The sequence below is a fragment of the Lissotriton helveticus genome, chromosome 2_1, assembly GCF_964261635.1.
Source record: "Lissotriton helveticus chromosome 2_1, aLisHel1.1, whole genome shotgun sequence".
In the NCBI taxonomy this organism is placed as follows: Eukaryota; Metazoa; Chordata; class Amphibia; order Caudata; family Salamandridae; genus Lissotriton; species Lissotriton helveticus.
This window is the reverse complement of record NC_136059.1, coordinates 1,989,524,269-1,989,542,101: the sequence shown is the minus strand read 5'-3', so window position 1 is coordinate 1,989,542,101 and position 17,833 is coordinate 1,989,524,269. Positions and strand designations below refer to the sequence as shown.

The 17,833-nt window shown below is 42.2% G+C and overlaps 1 protein-coding gene across 1 annotated transcript in view; it reads right to left on the bottom strand.

Annotated features, from left to right (window-relative positions):
• The window catches only part of TMEM131L (transmembrane 131 like), a 673,742-nt gene that overhangs the window by 641,454 nt on the left and 14,455 nt on the right, over positions 1-17,833 (bottom strand). The window lies entirely within an intron of this gene.

Sequence of the window (17,833 nt, the reverse complement as noted above, 5' to 3'; positions counted from 1 at the left end):
TGAAGCCTTCGGAAAGGTGTCAGGATATACCATAAACTGGTCCAAGTCGATCTTATATATATTGTGGGGTCCGGCGCCGCAACCTCCTCCGGACTGCCCCTTGATAGTGGCAAGGGACTCTTTTAAATACTTGGGTATACATATCACCCCGGATGAAAAGGAATTCTTCTCCAAGAATTTGGTTCCCCTATTGGAGAGGTTGCGGAGAGACGTGATGCACTGGGCCCCTCACTCTCCTGGGTAGAGCGGCACTGTACAAAATGATGGTCCTACCCCGGTTCCTTTACGCCCTTGACAATACGCCGTTTCAAGTTTCGCCCAGGTACTTTACACAGATAGCTGCACAGGTATCGCTACTTCTGTGGGGCAGCTGCCCGGCCCGCATAGCGCAGACAAAGCTACATAAAAGTTGGTACGATGGCGGGATAGCACTTCCGGACATGAAACTATATTATTGGGCAGCGCACCTCAAGGTCGTTAATCAGTGGTTACACGCACCGCAGGATGACCCGGCGTACAGGGCGGATAGAGCCCAACTAGGAACGAATAAGATGCTCACAATCTTATACGACAAAAGACTAGCACTGAAACTACAAAGCCCTACAAAGCATACGGCCACATTATGGCATATGACGTTGACACGGCTGGGATGGAGAGGGGTTATTACTAAGCTTACCCCGCTGTGGGACACCAAAAAACTAGGACAGCTGAGAAACAGCAAGGGGTTTGACCAATGGGACAATATTGGTATTTCCACGGTGGGAGATCTATGGGACAAGGGGACAGTAGTTCCTTTCGCCCAACTTCAACAACAATATGAATTGGGCCCGACTGAGACCTACAGGTATACGCAAATACGGCATGCATTGCTCACAGCGATCGCCAATGGCGCCGACGTCCCTGAGGCCTCCCCATTAGAGGACCAGCTACTGACTGACCATATGCAAAAGCGCGCCACGTCCTTCACATATAGGAAGCGGATTAACAACTTGCCAGACCAGACAGTCTCACTAAGGGGCAAATGGGTGACAGATGTGGGCGACGTAGAAGACTCCGAATGGCAAGAAGCCCTGGCATCACCCAAAGAGGTGGGAATCCCTGCAAGGCTGCGGTTAGTGCAGCTTAAGATCCTGCATAGGGTATATTACACTAGAACCATGTTGTTTAAAATATCAAGGGCACAACACCCATACTGCATACGGGAGTGCGGAGAGGAGGGATCTTTCATACACACAATATGGAAATGTTCAGCGGTAGTGGACTATTGGCGACAAGTACTAAGAACAATATCAAAGGTGATGGAAGTGTCGCTACTGCCAGAGCCACGGAGATGTTTACTCAACATATGGGAGCCCAATGATCTCACGCGCCATGGTCAAACGTGGGTCACACTGGGGCTCATGGTGGCAAAAAGGAATATTGCACAGAAATGGGGTGCAGTGGACTTACCATCGCTAGAGGCTTGGTGCAGAGATATCGATCTCACTATGGTAACGGAAAGAACAGTGTATACAACACGGAAAAGCCCCCAAAAATGGATTAAAATCTGGGCGGCTTGGAACACCTACGGGGGGGGGGATATTTGTGACCCGATACCAGAATTAGAATCGGATAGCTCTGATGAAGATTAGAGGGTAGAAGGGTATGTGAGGGACTGAACTGCTGAATAACGATCCTTTGGTAAATACTGATTATTCTTGTTTGATAATGGTAAAATATTTTCAGGAATGTGTCACCTTACTATATTGCTCGTACTTTACACATGTATCATCATTGCCAATGTGTTAACTGAATAAAAACTTTTTTTTTTATTTTAAAAAGTGTAAGGAAGCAAGAGTGAAAGGAAGCTGCAAAATGCCATAATAGATGGCATCAATAATAAAACATTTTTGCAAACAGGGTGTGCCCAAGATTCCAGAATAGTTAAATCGGCATTAAAACGAACACCAATAATCTGGTTTAGACCGGTTAAGTACAGCCACCTGTACTAATTCCCAGCCTTTTGAGAAGGGGCGTACCAGAGGGTGTGGTTACTTCAATTTCTAATACACGAAGTATCACAAGCTTAGGTATCAAAACGTCTGACGCTAGCTGCAAGAGGTCATCAAAGACTGGCAATGGGTGAAGCTAGCCCACTGGTGTTGTTAAGATTAGACAAGAGGTAGGTTAAGTCTAGAGCCTCAACATGTGGAAGATAGTCTTGTGAGGTTACATTACTAATGCTGACATACCTCAGTAAAAGTTACACAATTGAGGAGGAAGGAAATGTAAACAATTAGAAGAAAATTGCTATCCTTTGAAAAAGGAGGCGTCAATTTGACAACCCAACAGACTTTGACGCAAGGACAACATTAATATGCTTTCAGTGTCATTCCTGGCTAGCTGAAATAAGAAACTTCCTGAATGTGGATTAGAAGAGTTGGAGGGGGCCTGTTATATGCTACCCACTATTGCCTCTATTAACAGTTTGTGACAGTAGTTCTAAATGATCGAATGCAGAATCGGCTAATTAGTAGCAGCTGCAAAGAAATGTTTCCAACACATTTGTCTCGAAAAATGGGGTAGTTCTGTGCAGGATCATCCCCTCCTGATTGGACTGGGACCACTTGATGTGTTAAGTTCTGAAGATTTATGCGTGAGAAATGGAACTTTTCAAAGCACACTAAAATGCTGCAGTGAACGGTCTATTTAAGACTAATTTTGGAATATATGTCTTTTGGCAACCTGTACCTTATTACATTGTTTGTTTCATGTGCTCAGTAAAAAAAAAAAATAATGAACACCCAACCTGTGGGCAGAAATGTTTACATAGAGAATCCAATAAGAATCGAGAAATTTTGGGCCCACTGATTTATTTTTAATACACAAGCTAAAAATACCAAAAACAAAAAATTGAGAATTGAGCCCATATTTCTTTTGGTTCACTTTAACGTTTGTCAATGATTTCTCCAAACATTCAGGTGCCTGACATTTGCCTCAAAGGCATAAAGATTCGCTATGTTCCTACTGCTGACGCGCCTTGCCTCCGGACCCGACAAGTAACCCAGAAATTGGGGGAATTGCTCAAACGGGGGGAACCAGATAAACCACAGGGGAGTAGCGTGGTGAGCAGGTCCCTTTATTGGTGGCGGCGATTACCCCAGTCCCCCTCTCCTACATACCAGATCAGGCTTCCAAGGAGAATGACTAGAGGCAGAGGTCCCTGAGGGGCACAACAGACAAAGATGGCTAAATTTGCACTCTCACGTGAAGAAACGCCCCGGGTGGGGTCGTGGAACTTCAAAATCTTGCGGACCAACCTCTGACTTAGAATGATGCTCTCACACTTAAAGATATACTGGCAGGAATCCAAAGAGTCTGAGGTTCTCTGGAAGCAAAAATAGAGACAATCTCCACTGAAGTCATGTTGGTGAGAGCAGACTATCATAACCTTAATGCACGACTGTTCGATGCAAAAGACTCCCTTTCGACCCTCAAATGTGAGGCTGTGACTCTGAAACAGCAAGTCAAGGAACTGTAGACAGCTGCAGATTCCATGGGAGCAAAGCTAAAGGAATAAAGGGAAGAAGGTCAAGGAGGAACAATGTCTGTATAGTAGGAGTCTCAGAGAAGGCAGAAGGTCCAGCAGTGAACTTCTTTGTGCAGGACTTCATGCTTAAGGAACTACAACCTTATGGTCTATCCAATTATTTCTCAGTGGAATGTGCCCACAGAATCCCAAGAACCCCGCCTAAATCTGGGGCACCACCACATACGATCATAGCACAGATTATTAATTTCAGGAATAGAAAGGTAATCCTTCAGGCAGTATACACTGCCCCGCCAGTCAAATATGACAACGCAATCATCAATTTTTTGTGGAATTTCACACTTCCTGTGCAGATACTACGTCACAGCTTTAAAGAGGTTAGAAAAGCCCTACAAGACCAAAACCTGAAGTACTCAGAGATGTTCCCACCTTAACTGCGGGTAATAGCAGAAGGCAAGACCTGGCATTTTAAGACCCCAGATGCGGCATGGGACTGGCTGGAGGGGTGGAGATCGACTGGGGGTGTGTGCAACTGTGCACCCAGTCTCACCAACAAGGACACAATGATGATCCTTTGACACACAGCAGATACACATGGGTTCACAGCAATCCCAGAGACCATCTCAACCACCAACTACGGAGGTAGCAGCTCAACAAGACGCGACCAGGACTGGTTTGAAGGATATGGGTGAACCTAATACTTCTTTGAACCACAGCAGCCCTGAACACACTCATGACACTGATGCAGATCCTTTGTACTGAAGCAGGCAGCAAAGTACGGCTGCTGATGCCAATCCATGTAGGATGTCACTTGGTAACACGTAAAGACCTTTTCTTGGGGGGTGGGCGGACTGCTTGTGGCAGCCATGGTCTCCTGTTGATTTAGTGTTGACTTTGGGCGACAGGCACTCTGCAATGTTTGGTTGGGGCAGGCAATTGTACGTCCACTGTACAGGGACGCGAGGTGGGTGGGTCGGTGTGGGGGATGTTTGCTACCGGTCCTCCTCCAAGAGACTCATATGTTAGGTTCTAGATATTGTGCCATAGATAGATGGGGATATAAAATTGTTGCCCGTGCAGGTTATTCGACAGGTTCCAGAGATGTAGTCATATTAATACGGAAGTCACTGTCGCTTATTGTTCATCAGGTTTGGTCAGACACATGGGAGGTATGTGGCCCTTCTTGGGACCTAAGAGGGAATAACCATCAACATTTGCTTGGTTTATGCTCCACCCCACCTACATGACATCACATTCCCAGTCTTTAGTGCTTTTCTTCTTCAAATGCCAGATGGTAAATTGTTAAGGGGGGCAACTTCAATGCTGCTGTCTGTAACCAACAAGTGGCCACACAGACCAGCGGGCTCTGACATCTAGCATACACTCAAGATCCTGCAGTAGGCGTTCCACTAAGAGTGCATGGCAGCCTTTCTGGTACAGATTATCTCCTCACTCATCAACTAGAATACTATTCAGGGGCCCAATATTTGGTGCGAGGAATAACAGACCACTCCCCTGTGTGGGTGGATTTATCATGCATAAAGGCTCAACCTTTCTCCAAACACAGTGCTAAATGCCTGGTACCTCAAGATACTGCATATTAGGGAAAGGCTCCTTACAACGACAGAGCAATATTTTACTGACAATGACAGCTCAGTTGCTTCGGCTCAGTCCTTGTGAGAGGCGTATTAGACTGTTATAAAAGGACACTGTCTCTCCCTGATAGTGGGGCATAAAAGAGATACGAGGGTGAAAATGGAACACTGAGGAAGAAATCCAGACAGAGTAAGCCCTACTGGAGCAACCATTCCCCAAGACCAAACACGCCCTCCACATTAAGCAAAAATAATATAAAGATGCAGCAGTAGAAGCTGACAAAGCGAGTCACCCAGCATCTCCTCTATGAGGTGGGAGACAAGGTGGGATTCTTTTGGCATGGTTAGAAAAAAAGAGACCACACTAGTCGTTGGGTACTGGAGGTGAAAGCGAATTATGGTATCCCAATCAGTGACTAGTGGGGGATAGTGAATGCCTTTGCCACCTATTATGCCCAGCTTTATCCATTAGGGCAATGCATATTTATTACTATTGGAGAGAAATCATGCCCAGGATACTTGGGTAGACTCAATCATTTAAAATCATATGTTTATTAATATGATTAAAAGATTTATGTAGGGGTAAGACACCCTACAGGGCATTAAACCATTGAATACATGAAGTCAGTAAGGCATGAATATGTGACGCAATTAAGTCTTACCAAGTCACAATACAATTACTTCAACACTTCTGCACCCACAGTCAATAACACAAACAGGGTCAGAGTGTTTGTCAACAACGTTTCGATCCATCTACAATTATAGGATCATCATCAGGACATTGTGACAAGCCTGTGAATTACACATAAAACCTATGAAAACATGGAAGGAGAAGAAATAATGAACAGAAAAGGAAAAAGGTGAGTAATTGAATTAAAGATAGGCAAAGCAGATGCAAAATTTGTGTAGATGGTTACTCTGCCATGCAAATGCAATTCCAGTGGAAAGAATGTGCACTCCTATGCTAGCCGGTCAAGGAGACTGTATTAGGTATCAAATTATTGCCAAATGGAAGGTAGGGGCACTTGTACATCAAGTGCAGAACTGAAGGTGTAAGGTTTCAGAGTCATCATGCAAGGCGCTGTGCATTGTGCACATACAATCAGGCACCTACCAAGGAGAAAAATGTTCCATGTCAAAACAAAGATAGAAACTCCTCAGAGACTCAGGGCCGGCGTTACCAAAGAACAGCAATACTAGCACCAAAGAGCGTCAATCCATGAAAGGGGCAAGCAGAATCAATAAATCTGCAAGGGACCAAAATATAACCAATCGGTTGCAAGGGGGTTTGAATTCCTTCTACTAAATTTGAGTGGGTCCGAACCCCCATCTTTCCTGAGGCGATTACTTTGTTATTTCTCTTTTTTCTTACTGTCTCTCTACTTCTAAATTGAACAATCTTGCTGTTGTTTTTGCAACAGGATCGGAGAATAAGTCCTGTCCTGCCCAATTGTACAATGATGAATATATTAAGAAAATCTTGACAGGCCCATCCCTCTTTTCCGACTCCACTGAAGTAGGTCAACCAGCTAGCTCTAGTCTCAGAGAACTCATGTTTTGTATGTTTAGCTACTTCAAGACACTGGATGGTGCTCGGTATGGATACACCAATCGAGCAGTCCAGGAAGTTATTGGATGAGATTTCAGATTTGGAGAAAGAGATCACCAAGTCTAATTTAATAACTGATGCTAAGGGCTTCCTTGATAAAATTGAAAAAACAATTACAAAGTTCACGAATCTTGAACAAGAGAAAAATCTCAAATATAGTACGAAAAGACATACGTAACTATACAGCAGAGAAAAATGAGGATTTCTATACGAACAAGAATTATTTGAATCCTAGCCTTGAGCGTCCTTGGGGCCGATTCAACAAACAGAAACAAAATCTGTGACATTCACTGATAGTTCTGTAGAATCCTCTGATAACTCTGACCCAGGTGAAGATACTAGGTTCCTCGACCACCATAGCCAATCCCACTTTTTTAGGGAGGGGCCTTCTGGACCTCCAATAAGAGGCAGGGGGAGGGCTGAAGGGGGATCCAATAATGGTTCAGTACAACCCGCGAGAGAGAGACATGCCAGAAACATTACCAATCGGGGCATCAGGGAACATAGACACCACCCCTGGTACACTTCCATGGGCGGCTGAGAGTCGGTCTAACAATATGCAGATCATACCCATTTGTAACCCCTCCTCACGCTGTCTATTTCAGTCAGAAATAGCACTTTTGAACAGACTCTTATCATTTATCCCTACAGTGCAGCCTAATTTATTGGATTTACAAAAGAATGTGTTCTTGTTCAGATGCAACACTTTTTTTGCAGACCCCCCCGTATGCCAGAATTAAAGCAAGTACTGATTAACGCCCAACCTCTACCTGCGTACCACCCAATAACTCAATACCACCTGAAATACATGCCTTTAAGAGATGTGTACTCAAGGACATCTCAAACCTTGAACATCAAAAAGCCTTCACTCCCTATAACATTTCTCTATTTGAAAAACATGCTCTTACCAATCTCAAACTTAAGAATTCTTTAGTTGTCAAGCCAGCAGATAAGAGTGGTGGGATTGTGCTGCAAGGCATTGACAAATACAAAAGTGAAATCACCAGCCAAATCTCTAATAGAGCCCACAATGTGAGACTGGTAAGTGACCCTACAAAGGAACGACACACCAGATTGCTGCCATTAATAGTAGGGGTCTTAAGGCAGGTTTCATTAGCAAGAATAAACATGTATTCCTTAACATTAGAATCCCTTGGCCATCAGTAATATACACACTGCCGAAAATACATTAAAAAAAATAATCAGACTTCACCACCCGGTAGACCAATAGTCTCTGGTTGTGGATCTATATTGGAACCCCTTGGGCAATACATTAATTTCTTTTTCAAGGATTTTGTACCCACCACTCAATGCTATGTCCGGGACAGCATGGACTTCTTCAATCAAACTGAGCATAGGACTTTTGACCAAAATGGATGCCTCCTCTGTCCTATGGATACTGAATCCTTATACACCAACAGCCCACCATCCAATGGTATTGAGGTTATTAGGAAAACCCTAGATAAAAGTGCACGCCCGCACCAAGTGCCAACAATATTAATTTTTGAACTACTACACCTCAAATGAGAGAAAAAGTTGTTTCACTTAAATAGCGATTTCTATCAGCAGATCAAGGGGACATCTATGGGGGCTTCTTATGCTCCTAATTTTGCCATTCTGTTTATGGACAATCTGGAGACAGAAACCATTCTCACGAACAACAACCCTTTGTATAGGCACATAACCATATAATAACAGTACACTGAGGAAATTTTTTCTGATCTGGAATGGTTGTACCAACAGTCTAATGGCATTCCAAGCATGGCTTAATGTCCATTTCAAGGGTCTTCAGTTCACTCTTGAATACAGCAAAGAGATTATTCCCTTTCTGGACCTCATGATTAGACCTCATGGGGGGAACCTGAATGTGTCCTTGTCCCATAAACCTACCGAAAGGACACACTTCTCTGTTACTCTAGTCACCATTCTAGAGCATTACATGGCTCCCCCTCCCATTTTCACAATTTTTAAGAATTGGGAGGAATTGTTCTTTAAAACAAGACTTTTTCAGAGAAGATGCAGTACTCTCTCAAACTTCTGTGGAGGGGCTATCCGCGTGAATTGGTCACCAGATCGATGAGGAGACAGTGGCATTGCCCAAGGGAGCCCCTTCTTACTCCTCGAACTAAGAAAGAGACGGATAAGCTGGTGTGCGTCATCACTTTTTCCTCCCATCTCCCAGCTGAAGAAAAACATATTACACCACAGGCATGGGCTTAATGCAGGGGAATTCTCTTAAACGCCCTATTTTTGCATCTGGTAAGAACAAAAGCATTAAAGATCATCGTCGGGGATTGCCTTCCTTCTGTTATAACTAATAGTGCATTGATGGGCAATACCCCCCGGACTGGCCACCAGAAATGTGGCAGCTTTAGCAAATGTGAGTTTACTGTTGAATTTAGAGATTACATTTATAAAAATGTGGTGACTGTGTTAACACACCTTTCTAACTGCAATACAGCAAATGTGATTTATATCATCAACTGTCCCTGCAACTTGATTTATATTGGCCAGGCAACACAGAGCTCAGAGGTCGACTTCAGTGCAAGGTGGGCAGCACTCCCTTGGTGGAAGACTTTAAAGCACTCAACCACACAGAGAATGATTTACAATGGAAGTTGATTACTGTTGTGAAAGCACCAGGACTTGGTGGCAATGTCTCGATAATCAACAAAGAAGAGCTCAAACGGATTCTGAGAACAGACACCTTCCTTAGCAGACTAAACAGATTAGACGACTGGATATACTGTAAATATGAATACGGTTTGGGTTCTGTGGACGTTGAATCAGACATTCTGTTTCATCTGGTTGTTTATTAGTTTTGTAATACCTTTTCTTTTGATCTTGCTGTTTAATTGAAGTTCGGTTCCTCATCACCCATTCTTGACACCTTATTTGCAGGAGATGCAATTTACTACCTTGTATGCAAGTCACAACGCCTTTGAAAACACCTTTCTGCTGGCGCATTGATATGTTGTCTTCTATGCTGATCTCGAATGTAGAAGATCCTTGTAGCAATATGTCAAGGGCTCCACGTAATAATTCTGCTTGTTCTCCCTTGTTTTAGCACTTACGCATGCTTACCGGAGTATTTGACAATTCCAATACCTAAATGCGCTAATTTCTATGTACTGGGTGACTCCCTTGAGACCCCTTCAGGAGTTTCATGTTGCCGATTATGGGACATTGTTCATACATGGTTTGATGTCAGATGATTGTTGGGCATCATCTTTTGATTTTGCTGTACTATATAAAGAGGATTATTGAACCAATTCTTTTATTTTAACTCTTATTCACGTTGGGCACCCAGGTTGACAGTGTCTATTCCCCTTGTATTCATTTCGCATCTCCTCTTCAATATGGTCGCTGCTCTATTCAACTTATTGGTGACATGTGTTAGTCGTTCTTTTCTGTCAATCCCTTAGGCCAAACATGGGTATTTACTCCCTGCAAATGACGATACATGCAGCTTCGCTGTATGCTGGCATCTTACCAGAGGTTACAGGGGCGTTTTAGTTAGGAAATAGAATTTTAAAAACCTTAGAGATTTAGTGAAAAAAACAAAAAGGTTACAGGGCCATTATAGTAAGGCTGATATTTTACTTGTACAAAACCAGAGAAATTCAGCAGTTATAGTTAGCTGAGCTAACTATAACTCGAGCCCCCGCAATGCACTGCTTATGACATCTCAAATGACATCATCCAGTGACTGTTTTTAAAATGTTTATGAGTGTTAAATGTATATATAAAGGTGTATTGATGAGTTAGTGGCTGTAGGAGTGCCTTATGGACGATTCAGTGGGTGTGTGACTGACTGTATAAGTGAGTGATTAGGTGTCTCAGTGAATGTATGGATGAGTGACTAGGTTTTGAGAATGTCTGTATCTGTCTGTCAGATGGTGTCTAAGTGGCTGTCTGTGTTGGTGAGTGGGTACATGAGTGCCTGTAAGGGTGATTGTTTGGGTGTATAAGTACCTGTATGGGTGTCTGTGAGAGTGTGTATGTGACTGCCTACATGGATGAGCAAGTGGGTAAGTCAGTGGCTGTATGGGTTAGTGAGTATGTATATGAGATGCTGTATAGGTGACTGAGTGTATGTATGGGTGTGTCGGTGAGTGAATGAATGTATTAGTGGTATATGGGTGTGTAACTGGATATGTGAAAGGGAGTTTAGTGGACTGTTGGTGTGTGAGTGACTGTGTGAGTGAGGGATTGCGATACTGGCTGTATGGGTGAGTGTGTGCTTGCACCAGTGACTATTGGTGGGTGAGTATGTGTTAGTATCTGTATGAATAAGTGAGTGAGTGTGTTAACTGTAAATGTAAGTGAATGGCTGAGTGAGTGACTAGGCGAGTGAGTAGGTGTGCGAGTATCTCTGGGTAACTGTGAATGACTGTATGGGTGTATGAGTGGATATATCAGTGGCTGTATTAGTGAGAGTTGGTGTATGAGTGGCTATATAGGTGACTAAGTGGATATGTGTGTAGAACTATGAATGATTTTAAGTGGATATGTGTGTAGAACTATTAATGATTGAGTGGGTGTGCAAGTACTGGTAAGGGGGTGTCAATGGTTTTGAGAGTGGCAGTGTGGAACTTGGAGTGGGTGTATGAAAGGTTATATAGGGGTGTGAATGTGTGCATCAGATTTTGTGGATGATGTCATCAGTGATGTCATTTGAGAGGTTATCAGTGATGTCACTGACCAGGTTATGAGTGATGTAATATGTGAGATCATAAGCAGTGCATTGCGGGCACGAGTTATAGTTAGCTCAACTAACTATAACTGCTGAATTTCTCTGGCTTTGTACGAGTGAAATATCAGCCCAACTATAACATACCTGTAGCCTTTGTCTTTTTTCACTGAATCTCTAAGTTTTTTTTTAATTCTATTTCCCAACTATAAGGCCCCTGTGTAACCTTTGTTTTTTCCAGTGAATTTCTAAGGTTTTTTAAATGCCTAATCTTCACTATAAAGTCCTTGTAATCTTTGATTTTTGCAGGGAATTTCTAAGGTTTTTCAAATTCTATTTCCCAACTATAACGGCCCTGTAACCTATGATTTTTTAATTGAAATGTTAATGTTTTTAAATTATATTTACCTATCTAAAATGGCTCTATAAGGGGTATTTTTATAAGCTTGTATTTTTTTCAGTGGCTCAATAAGCATTTTTTTATTTACAATTTTTATTTGCAATGTCACGATCCCCGCGGACATGTCGCGAAAACCGAAAACAAAAGCAGACATTCAATGACCATCAACAAATCCAAAAATAATATGTACAAAAAATCCATTCTCAACGTTGCCCTACACATTATTATAAACATACTTCTTTCAAAGCATGCTTAAACTCATATTTTACTAGTAAGTTTCTTTAAAAACCATCTTTGACTTATTTTTTGTTTTCACAGTGATTCGAGACGTCGCATTGACTACGTTAACCGCAGCAATCGCGCCGTTTCCATTAAGTGAAAACACATATATGCATGCATAGTACAGTATTTTACACACTAGGGGTTTATTACTGTACACTTCAATCTCCTGTGTTTCTAGAACCACCATCTCCAAAAACTATTTTCTGTTTTCGCAGTGTCCCTGGAGACGGCGAGGACGCCGGTAAGCGCGATTCCCCCGGACATGTCGCGAAAGCAGAAAGCAAAAGCAGGAATTCAATAGCCACTACCACAGTAAAAAATTATAACTATATAATTAATTCTAACCATCACAAGAGATAACTCACTATAATAAATAACTCTATAAAAACATTTATCACGATTTCAATATCGCTACAACAATGCATATTAATTATTCATCGATTTTTTTTTATATTTTCACCAATATACACAACGACACTGATAGTCGCAATGTCCCAGCAACGGTACACGGGGGGGCGCACAGGCGGTCACGTAGGCATCACGTATATCGCACGTGATTATAAGAATCAATTTTGGACACATAACTTGTGTCACACTAACATTTCTCAACCATGAGGTCAGAGTATCTCCACCCTGACCCCTTATGTGGCGTTCACACAGATTTTCAGGCCAAGAAACTGTTCCTGATAGATAAAACGGTGGCCACAATTTTCTATTCAGGTTGTGTCCAGCCAATCAGAGCATTCCCGTTGGCACGTGCATCCGCGATTCAGTGCAAAACCTTTGCCGCCAAGGATATCACTATAATTATTAACTTGCATTTCTCAAAAACTACTGAACAGATTTACACCAAATGAGCCAAAGGCACTTCCTTGAACTGACATCTACCTTCGGGGTACACATTTTTGTCATGCAAAGCAATATCCCTGACATATAAAAAAATTTATCAACAACATCCCTGTCACACTGCTAAATCCGTGGGAATAATTGGCCACAGATTTAGACTGCTTGGATGACGATGAGTGAGTAGAGGTCCTGGCGTCCCCAAGGGAAGTGGCCATTCAGGCGAGGTTTTGTCTTGTCCATTAAAAATACTGCACCGCTCCTAGTACACACAACACACCTTGTTCAAAATGGGAAGAGCAATAGATGAATGCTGTAGGCGAGGATGTGGTCAAATTGGTAGCTTCTACCACACCTTTTGGGATAGCACACTAATTCAAATGTTCTCGGATTCAATGACAGGATGTATGGGTTTGCTCTGCTAACACGAGTTTACCCTTTCTGCTAAATGGTGCCTGTTAAATATCTGGGGAGAAACAGACTTACTCATATGGAGCAAATATGGGTCACATTTGGACTGGCTGTGACCAAAAGAAGCACTGCATGCCATTGGAGAAATACCGCACCTGCTGGATTGGTAAAGAGATATGGACTTCTGCATGCTGGCAGAGAGGGTGGTGTGGTCTACGAGGGCCGTATGCGCCCCCAGAAATGGACCATAATTTGAGGCTGCTGGAATGAGTACCAATGTCTTACCTGCGATGCTGTGGTCCCGAGCAATAGGGTGAGGTCTATGCTTGACAACTTAGGACAGCATTAACTCACAACAAAGAGGGGTAGGTGGATTAAGTCCCACAACGACATCCTTCAACCACTATGAAACCACTACGTAGAAGAGGGACTGTGTGCATAAGCTGCTGAAAGTCAGAGAAATGGGGGATTCACACAAGGGTGCTAAAACTGCCCTCACACAGAAATCTGTGTCATGCTTCATCATAGGGCTGCTAACACACCTCCGTGCAGACCAACGCTGGAGGTGGAGCAATGGGGAGGGGGAAGTGAATACAACAAATAAATGGGGATCACAAGTGAAAATAAGTGCAGAAACAGTGATTACAACTGGCCACAGTGAGTCCCGTCCAACAATTTTAATACTGGGTACCCTGTCCAGAATAAAAAGTGGTCATACCAGGACCAGTGGATGGTGGTTTGGAAACCCATTATGGGTTACCAACTCCTCCACTCTGCAAAAACCGTCGACATGTTTCAGCCGGCACAATCTAATAACCCGGCTTCATCAGGACTCACTACTAAATGATCCCAAAGGTACTAACCTACCTCCTTAGTTCAAGGGGTGGTGGGAAGAAACCCTTGTCGAGTAACTTACTCTGAAAACATATGGTAGCGCGTCTTGCTCTCCAATAGGAACCGAGTTCATATAAAATCTAAACTTGAACTGGCGGGGGGAGTGAGGGCAGCTCCCTATAGTCACACTTACATCAAGGTGAGCTGCAGCCCCTCTGTGTGTCTCTCCCAGAGCCATGTAGGTACCAGGTTAGGTTAGGGCAGCAACCACAGACAGTCCATACAGTGAGCGGGGAGGAGATGGGGTTACTAATGATGTATAGCGTGATAACATTTTTGCTGTCAAAATGCTGTTGTGTGACCAAAGGTTTTCTGTGTTTACAAATATAACGTCAATAAAATGATTTAATTAAAAATAAAAAGATTTGCGATGTTATTGAAGTTCTCATTTCCAATTTCACATTGAAATAATGATCTTTGAGATGTCAATTTCTTTCTATTTCAATTAATTAGGAAGCACTACTGTAAACTGAACGTTCAAGGTGCTTTCCCCTCAAACTGCTATATCAGAGTTGTGCTTATGTGTCTTATGTTTCTCTAACATAGCAGCCATCTATTTCATCACACTTCACCATACATAAGAATCCTCCAGTACAAAAATTCTTAATTTTACAAATTAGAGCTCGTTCATGTTTCACCTAACCAACATCCATCCTATCTCTATGCATTCCTGCAATCATGTTTCAATTATGCCAACTGGAATCTTAAGCCTAAAAAGACTGAATTTTTTACCTTCTACCAGCCACAAGACTCAAAAGGACCAATTATCTAGCAACCAAAATTCAGACTGCATGGTCAGTGGAGAAATGGCTCGGCTCCACCTTAATTCCTGCCTATAAAAATCATGCACTGGCTGGAGCTCTTTTTCTGTAGAGACAAAAGGCTCTGGGACAAGCTTCCACATAAAATACATATCATTAGATGTCATCTACAAGTCGTGAAAGCAATGAACACCTGGCACTTCTCCATAATATTACTTCACTTGCTTTCAGGATAAAACTAAAATGGGTTTGCAGATGTAATCTTCAATTATCTCCCCCCCACTCTTTATGCATCCCATCTTAGACATAAGACTCTGCTGCATGCAACTGAGGCAAATTTTGGTGCAGCTCCTAGACTCACACACCACATACTATTCATAGATATTTACAAAAAGAAGGAAGGATTTGCTATATTCGATCTGCACATCAGCATTTGTCTCCTTGTTATCCAAGAACAATATTTACACAAATATACCAATTTTTAAGTGCAACTATGAAATGAAAATGCTTATCCTCCTACAGCATTAACCATAGACAATCCGGCCACCAAAAGTGTTATAGAATGTCACATCATCAATAGTTTCTTTTATCCATGTGCAATTCGCACGCCAAAAACGATTTCTTAATCCAAATGGGTCACGTAGTGTAGACACAAATCAATTTTTATTTCTTTTTAAAACCAGGTTCTTCACAGCCGACGCGCGTTTCGCCCCATATGGGCTTCCTCAAGGCCGAAAAAACAATTTGTACCGCACTCCGTCTACCAACGCTATTCTCAATCACAATTCCTTTGCAAGTAATCTATGCAATAAAGATCCAAGTATTATTTTACAATTGTAGAGGTGAATAGTCGTCCTTCTGTGTTGAAATTATGGAGCCATGATAAGGTCCAGCATCAAGCCGCAAGCATGTATCTGACCGATAAGTACACGTGACCAGGGAACCTGGATAAAAGAAACTATTGATGATGTGCACCTATGTGATTTCCTTTTTTATATTATTCATAGATCATGCCTCAACCAACACTTCAACCATGCACAAAAAGCTGAACAGCTTCTTACTAACCACTGTGAACAGATCTTTGGGGCAGAAAAGAAGTGTACAGATGCTACTATAAAATCAATAAAATAAAATAACTCGACCAGCCTGAATAATTTGGCTGTTGAGACTCCAGAAGCCCAGTTAATGTGGGCCTCTCTCAGGTCACACAATACATTTTATTGCCAGATGAGAAAAGCACACAGTACCTGGACTTTAGACACAAATACTTCCCTCAAAGTTTGCAGGATGTTGATAGTTTAATCAGTCTGTTGTACTGATTGAGAGATAAATAAATTTGTTAATCTTCAAAAATGTTTTGCTCTTCTGCCTGATGGCTTGCCACTGAGATTGATCCTATGTCCCAATGGGAGTGGATGTCATACACAAAACACCTTTGAGCTATACGATTCCTTGCCCCCAGAAGCACACCAAGGTTGCGAAGAAACAAACTAGAGAAGTACTGGAGTGCACTCCTGGTCCCACATGGATGCAATTCACGTAAGAAGCGGGAAGGCATTGCATAGTAAGTGCAATCTGTACCCACGGGTTAAAGGAAACACCACTAGTGATTCCCTGGGCACCTTACAGACACACAAGAGTATATTTTGTTTTACCCGGGACACTAGAAACAAGAGCAAAAAGGATCTTTTTTTATAAGAATACCTGTTCGGCACTAGAAAGGCCATAAAATCTTACGCTCCTTCAGATAGTCCTGATGATGTCTTAAAAGACTTGAAAAAGCTCACGGGGTCTTCATAAAATATAAAATTAAGAATATGGAAAATGCTTTAATGGTTGTCAAAAAAACCATGCTAAAGTTCAAAGCTTGGCCGGAAGGAGCCCATCCCTCTAAAGCCCAGTGAGTTCACTTTTGCAGCAAAAATGCATTCATGTCCTCAGACTTTTCTTTTCTATATTTTTAATAGGAAACGGTGAAGTACACCAACGTGGGGATTGATGTTAAGTACAATAGAGTGTAAATGGATCCAGTAAAATAAGGATATGGTGACACACCTACATGGATTATTATACTCGTCTTACGTTTATGCAGCTAAGTAACTGAACTCAAAAGCAAATCATGTTCTAACCAGACTAGTTGCAATTAGGAAGCCTTTTCTTTCAAGGATGATCAATTTTTTCCTTGGAGAGAGTTTTAGTCTTTACTAGGGGCTGCCATTATTCACCATTCGTGGTCCTGCAATCAATGTTTTTGCTCTACCAGACTTTCCTTGACTAGGTTGCTATTTGCTCATTTTTAGCCAATGGCAAATGTACAACTCTTACAGGAAGTATTTGCAGAACGCAAGATCTATTTAAGTCAGTTTTGTACGATGCTGAGAGGTCCTGCGTTCTATTATATCTGAGAATGTTGCAACTCACATCTTTGTTACTTTCTAGCTAGTTTTAAATACTGTAGTGCGATAAATGTTGTGCTCCTACTGTGCTTCAGCTATCACAATTTCAACTTGCTTCTTCTCTACTGTTGATTCCAATCTTAGCACTGCCTCATTATTGCGTTTTATCTCTGCCCTGATTCTTATGGTCTCTGTTCTTTTTGATATTACATACAAACCATTGTAGAAAATCATGGAGAGTGGAATGAGCTAACGCATCCCCAGCACCCAGAAGATATCTAGGTTTTAAAACATCTACAGGCCTCCTGGGTGTATGATCTTTGTTGGAACATTCATCTTTCAACCTAAGGTTAAAACATCTCTGACCAAATACTTTGTAATCTGCACACTGTAGGAAGGTGATGTTATGCAAGACTACCC